This window comes from Bombus vosnesenskii, unplaced genomic scaffold, assembly GCF_011952255.1.
Source record: "Bombus vosnesenskii isolate JDL3184/JDL3185 unplaced genomic scaffold, Bvos_JDL3184-5_v1.1 scf7180000013286, whole genome shotgun sequence".
In the NCBI taxonomy this organism is placed as follows: Eukaryota; Metazoa; Arthropoda; class Insecta; order Hymenoptera; family Apidae; genus Bombus; species Bombus vosnesenskii.
Genome location: NW_022882939.1, coordinates 717508 through 728418, shown reverse-complemented (window position 1 = coordinate 728418; position 10911 = coordinate 717508).

Genomic DNA, 10911 nt, shown 5'->3' with positions numbered 1-10911 from the left:
ATGCCGGTTTCGAACAAAGAATCGGGCGTTTCCCGGAGCGGAATGATTCAGAACGCGATAAAATTTCGGATGATACGGTTTATCTGACGGTTTCAAAACACCGTTACCTGATAGAAATCTGGCGTCGTGATCGTGACCGTCGATCAATTTGTGACTAACGATAACGGAAAAAAGGGAGAGCATGACGCAAAAGCAACGTGGAATTTCGTCATTTCAAAAATCACGCTCCTCGCCTCCCGTTGTTTTGCGATGTGTGTGCGCGCGTGCACGCACAATGAATTTATGCACGGCGGTCAGCGACGCGCAAGCACGCCAACACACGGGCGTTATCCGCGTACCACCCGTTATTCGCATGGTAATCAGAGTGTTAAGCAATAAATTACCTGCATTACTGGGGAATATCGATTCGGCTAGGAAGAGGGCGTACGCGTCCGCTGCAGTTCGATGCAGCTTCGTCGCTCGTGCCAAAGGTTAAGTGCTGCAACCCAGTAACCACTCGCTCCTTGGGCAAAGTTTTTCAATTTAACTTTGTATTTTTCAGATTAATCGAAGCAAATATTTAGCTGATCGCTTGGAATTCGTTGTTAATTCTTGATAAAGCAAGGTTAGGATATTTGGTTATTATCGCTGCAATGTTGTTGATCGTCTCGTAACGTTCCTAAGGATCCCTAGCATTTTTAGTTCCTAGGCAAAACTCATAAGTAGAATGCCGATGTTTACGCCTTCATGGGAAACTTAAAGATGCTAAGACGCATAGAATGCACATAATACGCAAAAATATATAAAATATTTAGATTATAGTCATGGTATTTAGCAGATAATATAAGTCTTTGCAAAGGTTCCATTTTTTTTCAATTCGAATTAAATTTCCATTTCAAATTGTGACTGGGTAAGAACCATCTAGATATATGCTAAGTAAATGGAGGAATGAAGATTGTTAAACTGTACGATGCTTTATCTGCATTGTTTTAAATCATGCATTGTCACCTTTATCTCATTCAAATATGTATTATCTCAAATCGAAGTGCGCAACAGGATTATCTCTGGACAAAATTATTCTTTCCAGACGACCAGTAGGAAACAATCATGGAATTAAACTTCTTTGACTTGAGAAATTTTAAGAAATTTTTGTTACATCTTTTCGCACCTAACGCTAGAACTGCCATACCAATCGAGATAATGGTATCGAATTTTTTACCTTTACCATTAGTAAAAACGTACATGTATTCTTAGTGACATTAATGTTTTGTTCTATCGAGACAGAAACATAACTACACACACTCGTGTATTTACTATTACGTGTAACATATCTAACTGCATATTGAAAATCGGTAATTGTATCGATAGTGTTAGTATATGCAATTTATTGAAAAATACCCCTAACCCAAATCTAACCTAAACATAAAAAACCTGTGATAACAATGACAAGAAAGAGATCAAACTCATAACTCCTGCACGCTTGATCTAGTGATTTTCCGTACGCGCATGCGCGATAATCAAATCCACTACGGCGCGGCTTTCTCGCGATCCTGCCCCCATCGTCCCTTTCTCCGCTCAGTGAACGCTAATTAAGCGTTAGCTAATCGCGACGTCCGATTGCTGAAATCTTGCCTTTCAGCGACAACCACAATCGCTTTTCTTAGGCTATGGTTACACCGAATACGTGTTCTGACAAACAGTCGTTCCGATGAATTAGGCTCTGGTTATAGTGAATTCTTACAACCTAGCATTCTGGCAAACTCATTACGTTACAAAGAAATCAAATATATTGTATGTAGATTCTTACAACGTAAGCGCCTTCATTACTGTCTTCAAATGTTTCGTTCGTCGGAAAACCAGTTTGTCCAAATACTAACCACAGTCTCAAAGCACCTGAAGATTGACGTAACTACTTTCAAAAGAATCTATATATGTACTCGATCGTAGTTCGTCGAACGATGCATCCAGTGGAACCCTAACCTTACTCGACTCGCAAAACTTCGATTCTATCCAGAATCCCGGCCACAAGATCGGATAGCCAGGTTCGACGATCACCGCGAAATCTTCGCTTTTACGAGCCCGACACTGACCTTTGACACGTCGTCGTAAGAACGTCGCGCAGCAACACGCACATGATATCCCTCCCCCCACCTCTGTGCCGTGATCGCGAGCGGGAAAACGTGGTTTGCGGCTAAGGTACCAGCGGCACGGTGAATCGGTGCGTTGTGCGCGTGCGCTGCGGTGTCCTTCGAAGGTTGAAAGCCTTCTGGTGCGCAGCCGCGGTAAATCATTCTGTCGCACGGTGCGTTATCCGCGCGAGCGCGCGCATCCACGCGAGCACCGCCGCTCTGCATGTCAAAATATTGTTACCGGATTGATAATTAGCCGGGATTCCTGGACGTCAACGTGTGTGGCGACGGGAAATTGCATTCTATATAGGACGATATAGGACTCGAACGATAAAAGGGATTAAAGTTCGTGGAACGAGTATTGCCTGAAATTTCACGAGCAATATTCCAAATGAATTTTCGATTACGAATATTTCATGATAATTAAGGGATATATCGTTGTATCTTCTTAAATGGATAATGTATCGTAGCAATATAAAATTACTCGCAGCGGTTCACGAAAGTATTTGGATTCTTGTAGAAGCTTTTTATGTGATGCATCTATAAAAATATTCTGTAGCACCTATAGAATTTCCTTAGTACTATAATGAGATAGGAGTATCGTGACTAATATTTATTTTGAAACGAACCCGGAAATGTATTTTCTTTGATCGTTCGTGACTCGAAAACTAAGATACTTAGGACATATGACGTTTTTTACTTATTTTAGTGTATAGATTCACTCCCTGAGGTATGGGTATGCATTTATGATTGACCTTGTATATATAGTTTAGGCTATAGTAACGAAAGTAATCAACTAAAAACAATCTATCTCCGCGTTAAGTGGTTAATATCATCGTTGTTAAAATGTTCATTGAAATTCTTATTGGATTTTTATCCATAAGAATGTATTGCATATTTTATAAATACGTTATTTGGAATCGATCAAATGGAAATTAATATTACATTTTCTTTCGATAATTATGTACGTTAAATTAGATCTATTTATGTATGTATATCGTTAAAATAATAAAGAAGCAACTTTATACACATCGTTTGGATTTATATATAATGTACATTTCGCTCGGTTCATGTAGTTATCGGAAACCCTTGAAGTTTCTTATTGAAAAGTTAGCGATTTCGTGGAGTAACCTCATTGCGCGTCATATCCTCGTTACCTTGACCGATATTCCCAACACACCGCAAGCTTATTTAACATTATCTTTGCGAACGTTGTTCAGATACACTCGAATTAACAACGAAATCATTGAAACTAGTGAACCGTCAATCCAAGTTAAGCATTTCCAACGTGACCAGGATAAATCCTGCTTAACATTAAATCAAATATACAATATGTGAAAATTATTGAATGTTAAATAATGCCCCTCGCTTTTCATTAAAATTTTCCTATACATGTTTCTAAATATCCACATATTCCATACATTTTAATAATATAACGCATGAATGTTCAAAATGCGCGTCGAGCTGATTTCGCATGGATCACATTAAATATTCAAACGTGAGAATACTCCACATATTCATTAGGAGAGTTTTACTCATCAAGAATCATCAGATAAACAATTCAAAGCCGACTCGGCTAAATATAACATGAGACTTACTATTTCCATCTAATTTCTCTCAGCTCGCTGATTTATATTAGATTAATTTTTAATCGCTTATCAATCAACTCTCCACAGCAGTTACACTTCGTGTAATCTTCGAGTGAGTTCCGAAAAATTATCATTTTCGAAACTGAGCTCCACCTTATATAAGTTTGGGAATCCCTGGTATAACGACCAAGAATCGAAAACAATTAGTCTTATCCTATTACCTTTCACTGTGTTTATCGAAATCTAAATTTTGTTCAGGATTTGTTGCCAAGAAAAGGTCATAGCCATCGCAACGTATCCAACACCAAACGTCTGTTCTTCGATCTCGTTGCCATTGATTGCCAACGACGTTGTTTACCGTCGTAGAAAATAGCAACTAATACCCAGTTGACACAGTCGATTGAACCGCGAAGATAATTGAATATCTCCTACGAACTCGAACAAAGATCGCTCGCTATAATAATTACGTATTATTTATTTCACTGCTAATCGACAACCGTGAAATATCTTGAATACGGCTCGCAACTTTCATTTTGTTATAGGAGAATTGTAATATAGAACAATTTCTTCGTGTATGCGACTAATGAAAATAACATTATTAGATATAGAAATGAAATCTTCCCGATTTTTGTGTAAAATAGAAGCTTTATCGTCGCGAAGAAATCTATTCTACAAGAAAATTCGTTGATTAAATAGAACGAGTTAAAGACAATGGAGCAAAGAACGAATGTAAATCGTACGAATTCTTGATCGAGCGAAACGGCGTAATTGTCGCGACGTTACCTCGCGAATACGCGATTGTTGCATGAGGACGATAACGCGTCGAACATGTGACGCTACTTACGCAACCGATCGTTTCTTTTCTCTCGGTTAGATATGACAAAGGGGGATTTCTGAATGCATAATTAACGCGGAACTCGGTACGTTCGCGTTTATTCAGCGATTTTTATGCAGCGTGTCGACAATCAACTCTCCTGGAAAAACTATTCGAAGATTTGGGAGAACGTTGATCCTTCCGGGGAATTCGATCCTCTTGAAAAATGATAATTTAGAAATTTGATAACATACTGATTTTGTTTGATAGAGAAATTCAGGATAATTATACGAGTCCTGATATTAAATTTCTGCCACAATTTTTCTATAGATTACTTTATTTATATTTCTATAAATGTTCAACTGTAATCAAAATTTATCTTCGCTGGTTTAAATCGTATTAATTAACGAACTCGCGTTCTGAATTACCGAGCGAACTTTTAAAACAATTCGATTCGTTCTTTTTATCAGATTAATCCTTTATAATGGAAGTTACATTCACATATGCCTATGTTCTTCAATTTTTGTTTTATTTCCTTATCTGTTGTACCCTTGTATTTTATCTCTACGTCATTATACTGTTACCAAGCAATCTATTTCTAACAATTATGGCTTTTCAGTTTTCAGATCACAGTAAAAAACTATAATCAATTTCAACCTTTTTTCTTGGAAGCGAACAAACGTTCCTTACATACTTACGTCGCAAATCCAAGTCGACACATACGTTTATGATATCGACTTGGATGCGGGAAGCTAATTAAAAACTTTCGTAACACATAATTCGTGTAAACGATATGTATAATCTCGACAATATTACGCAACATATGCAATTTATAAGTTATTTTAAATAAAATAACTTTAAATAAAATATATAAATCAAATTTATAAATAAGACGAATATATATATTGCATTTTAATTTTCCAAATATAACGGTATAACATTAATTATTATTATTATTATTACATAAGTAATATTCTACGTAAAAGATTATCTTTTAACGTATCCTACATATAGTCCACAGTGGAAATCACAAAATAGAACTTACATAAATTTTGTATCGTTGATCGCAAATCTTCAAATATAACGATTTTTTTTTTAATAGAAATAACATACACATATAGACATATTTTAATTGACCATGCATCGAAGATTGATTAAAATCTATGGAATTATTAAACATTTTAGGAAATAGATTTGCCAGTTAACATGTTGATTACTAACAATATCAATGAATATGTGAAATAATTTATTACGATATAAAATTAAAAGCAATTTGATCGGCGTTAAACACGTCGAGTAGGAACTTCTACAATTTCTAACTGTGAAAAAACCTGGAAAGTCGGTTCGACGATCGGAACGGAAAGTAGAGGAAATTAGACTGATTACGGGTGTCCTGTCTGAAGGTGATTTGTCGTGAGACCAAGCATCGACAATTTTTCGGACAAAGTCTTGACGACATTACTCGTTGAAGTTGAAAGTGGTATCGCTATAAAAGCGCCACGGGAACGAACTAAAAATGGACTATGGGAGAAACTAAGGATCGCGCAGCAAGGATGCAGGAAAACTGAAGAAAACGTACACCGGCGCGACTAAATAGCCTCGAGTATCAAATCGCTCGTAGCGAAGGACCATTTAAGGCCTCGTGCCATAAGCAATACCTCTCGGTGATGAAACTCTATCTGCAATCGCGGTAGACTGAAACGATTAACGTATTAGAAGGTTTAACTTGATCGGCCAAACTACCAGTCAACAGTGACCCACAGAGCAAAAGGAGTTTTCTCACCGATCGCTCGCGTATATTTCTACGTCACATTTTTTTTAGTTTCCTTCGCTTGATGAATTACTTGCTATACCAGCTACGAATTCTCTTGTCGTCGCGTAATCGACAAAGTTACAGCGTCAGTTTTCGTTATACGACGGCTATCAGAGGTCGGCGCAGATCGCGTATGCATAATTGAAGAAACTGCGCGTATCTTACACTCGTTTGAAAAAATTGTATTCGTCGCAGTATAGATTAGAAAATATTTAGCTCTGAACGATAGGCATCTATATTTTTGCTATTATTATAGTTATGCAAATTTCTCGGATACATTACTTGATAATTTTATTTATTAAATGATTATATTGTCGTAGAAATTAACCTCGCGTAAGTACTCGATAAGAAGAAATTAGTTTAAAGGAATAGAAAAATACGTAAAGAAAAACGTTTACCGACACGTAATCGTGGTAAGTATAGTTAAGAAACAAGACAGAATATAATTGGAGGATCGCCTACTTGTGCGACTTGATCGGGCAATTAAATCGACCCGATAAAAACGTTATTTTATCAAATAGACAGACAGCTTATTAAAACGTGATAGCGTGGTTGTATCGAATAGTACATAATTCATGCTTAAATTACACACTCTGTTAAAAAGAATATCTTTCTTATGCAATATACGTTCATAACGCCTACTTTGTTTCAGAAGAATATTTCAGAACAACACAGCGAACAACTTAGCCTTTCCAATGATTCTTCGCTAAACAAAATTACAAAACAAAATTATATCACAAAAAGTTTACATTAGAATAAAATACAATTTCTAAAAATCACTCTAAAACTGTATCGAGTAAACGAGAAGTTTTAATATAGAATTATAAAATCTTAAACGGCAAAACTATATTTTTCAAAATACCATATTCTAAAGAATTCTTAATCTATACATACATAAATAGTTGAATCTCTTTAAAAACCTACTGTGTAACAAAATATAATCCCTGAAACTCGTCTGCAGATTGTTTCAAAACCGACAAAGCCAGCGATCGCCACCAAAGACTCGTTCCACCGATTGCAAGGTAAACGCCGCGAATAATCAGCTTGTTGGCAGTTCGATTTGGCGCGCGAACGTGCGCGCGAGCAGTTGGCTACGCGGTGGCGGATTTAAGATCGTGCAAATCCTTTGAGCCAAGCGGTGAACGTCACCGTTCGCAATAAAGTTAAATTACGATAATCTGCGGCGCACAATGCGCGACCGGCGAATCCTCGTTCACCCATGTCTCCGATCACGTAATCGTAGACACGATACGTACCGCTGATCATCATCATCCTTCGACGAGAAGCAAAAGAAGAGGAGGATGAGAAAGAGAAAGAGAAAGAGAAAGAATCATTATCGAAGCCTGTGCCGCGTTCATTTCTCACCAACACGATGGATCGTAAACGTATAACTAGATCTTCGCAGACCTTTGACGCCTTTAATCGTTGAATTATCATCGATCCTTTGCTCAATATTAAACGTTACTTCGAATAACTCGGTTTGAATTTGGCGCTTCAGTGTTTTCATTTCAACACAAGTAACTTGCCGACATTTTCCTTTAATGTGATGTACACAACATTGCAGCCGAAAGGACAACTGTTTGGAAACCCCAGTATTTTCAACAGTAAATAAAGGCAAATTCGCTTGACTCGGTACGCCGCTCTCACTTAAGGGTTCTGACAGGTAGAAAAAAGAAGCATACCGTTATGCCCTGTAAGAGCCTAGGTTTCCTTTGTATAAAAGTCCCTTATTGCCTTTCGGCGAGGAAATTTTCAAACAAACGGTATTCCGTTCAGTGACCACTGCGTCAACAGTCGTTCAACATCGATATATTCTACGTTATAAATCTTCTATTAGACTGATTCATAATGTAGAATATTCTTTACTATGCTAACATTTTTGTAATATAATATTATAAACTTCCATATCTCTTGAATATTGAATAATTAGCCTATATATGCCTGTCATCGTTCCGAAATGATGATTGGATGTAACTTTATTATATTTTATATTCAAATACTATAAATTCCCCGTGTTTTTTACCTTTCAAGTAAAGTTACGTCATACAGGCTGTTACGAAATAACGTCTGATTTTAAATTAAACAGTAGAAAAACAAGAACGATATAGAAAAGATGATGGAACTTCGATTTTGTCGAATGTTTCGAAGTGGTGGATAGCAGAATAAATAAAGAAGGCAATGGCAATGTTTTAAGTATCATGAAAGAAATTTGGAAATATCTGTGTTTTAATGTACGTAAAAAATGAATCATTTTACGTCGCGTTTCCAGAGATCGTTCAAATGGCTAAGGGAATTTCAAGAATTCTTGAACCGAAGAAGGCGGAAGTGGTTTCCAAACCTCTAATTTCTATCGTCGAACGTATTTCGTAAGTTACCATGGTCTGCCTCTCTCGGCTTTCATTGACGAGCGCTCGTGCATTATTTTAATTAAACGGCTCGCGTAAACGCTATTGTTTAATACGTTGTGGTGACGCCACTGGATAACTCGATGCGGTCGTGAGAGCCCGCGCGTGCGTTTCCAAGTGCAACAAAGAGACCATCGAGGGAAGAAGAAAGAAAAAGCGATTAACAGAAGGGAGAAGAGAAGGACGATCCTACGAGCAGTTAAGAGAGAGAAGGTTACGACTCACAGGCACGGATTTAGGCGTGGGATGGTGAGGTAGTATAAGGATGAGGGCCCTTTCGCTCTCGATGCACTCCAAAGTACTGTAGCTCCCTGTTTGCCACCACGCTGCACAACGTACTAGCAATTTTTACGCACGATTATAATATATTACCCTTACGTGTCATTTCGAATCCTGTTTAACAATTTAAACACCGACACGTTACATTTAAAATTTGCTTCTTAATTAAAAATTTTGTTCGTTCGTCACATGCATTTTAGATGTTAATAACATGCAAAATATTTTGTAATGCATTTGTAGGTATTTCGGTAATTCTTTCTTTCTACGTCAATTTCATGAAGTTTCTAGAAAAAGCGACATCTTGAAATTAAAAACGCAAGAAAAGGTCTTCGTAGTCAAAGTCAAAGTTCCGATATAATACGTTCGTTGCCTTGAAATACTTAAACTTTCCCCTATGTGGTGAACTCAGACTAACACCCTCCTCGACGTTTATTCTTGAGCCGGCTGGGGTAAGCTTCGTGATGCATAATGGAGCTACCCGATTGATATCCAAGCAACCGTCCAAAACTTCTACAATCTCAAATACAATGTCGGTTTAAACTATGGGCACGATGGTTCGGTCGCAGAGCCACACCATAAAACAAAGAAGAAGCTATTTAAAGCTATATTCAAAATCAGTTTCTGCCATAACAGTTGTAAATATTTATACCAATAATTTAATTAATATTGTCAAAAGAGTATGCATAATCTTAACAAAAATCATTGAATAAGATAATTGGAAGAATTATCCAGAAAATAAATATCAAATAATGTTTATCTTTATATAAATAATTATTACTATTCATAGGTTGTGAAGGTTAAAACGAGTGACAACGCTAATAGAATTATAAGTGAGTACAGTTATATTCGATTCGTTGTGTTTTATTCTATTTCATCTATACATACATATATACATCGATATAGTTGTAGCCTGCGACAAGGCAACGCTGCGACCGATCTTTCGAGGCTGCCGCTGGAAAGACGTTCGAGATGACCGTGATTGTCTGAAACATACACACACGTATCAATCTAAACATCCGTGACACGTAACGAGGACTCGAAGAGCAACCTCGTATTCATCGGCACACAAATACAGAAATAACGCGTGAACCGACCCATCATTCTGTATACGTACACGTATATATTTACATGCCGGTGTATTGGACGCGCACAGGCGCTCGTACAACTTAACGTGAAATCCCGTTTCAACATTCCCGATCTACGTTTGAATTTGTCGAAGAATACGTCCAAACGTATTAACGGAATGCACGTGCTTTCGAAAATGTGAAAACTATAAACCCGTCAAAGAATTATTTCAAGGAAAAATAACAGGTTCCATAATATACAAATTAACCTCGAAATTTTTCAAGAATTGTCATACAAAAAATATACTACGCTAGCAGTTGATACGATGCATAAAATAATGATAAAATTGATCGATGTTATCAATGAAGGTATTTTCTACGGCTTGGATTTTTATTAGAACAGGTTTAAGACAATTTACAAGATTCTCCACAAATTGTCTAAGTAATTTCAATTTGCCCGACTAATCGATCCTGTTTGTAACAAGATCGCGTTAAACATCCCATTCGAGGCGATCGGTTATACAGCGCAGAGTAGTATGTACACACGATATACCACTATCGACAGAGGCACGCATACCCGTTGGTACATAAGTTCCGGACGGCGTACGTAGAAATGCCACATGCACCTCGGTTTCGAAGGGGTCTGCGTGCGTCCCGGTAGCGACAACAACAGCGCGGGAGCAACCGAGAACGGAAGACAGAGGACGGTAGTGTAGAAAGAGAGGGCATGCGCTCTATAGAAAGAAAGAAAGAGAAAGAGATTGGAGGAACGGAGAAAGAGAAACGGACAGACGTACTTCGTTTCTCGGATCGAGCAGTATGTACGAGGACGAGAGAAG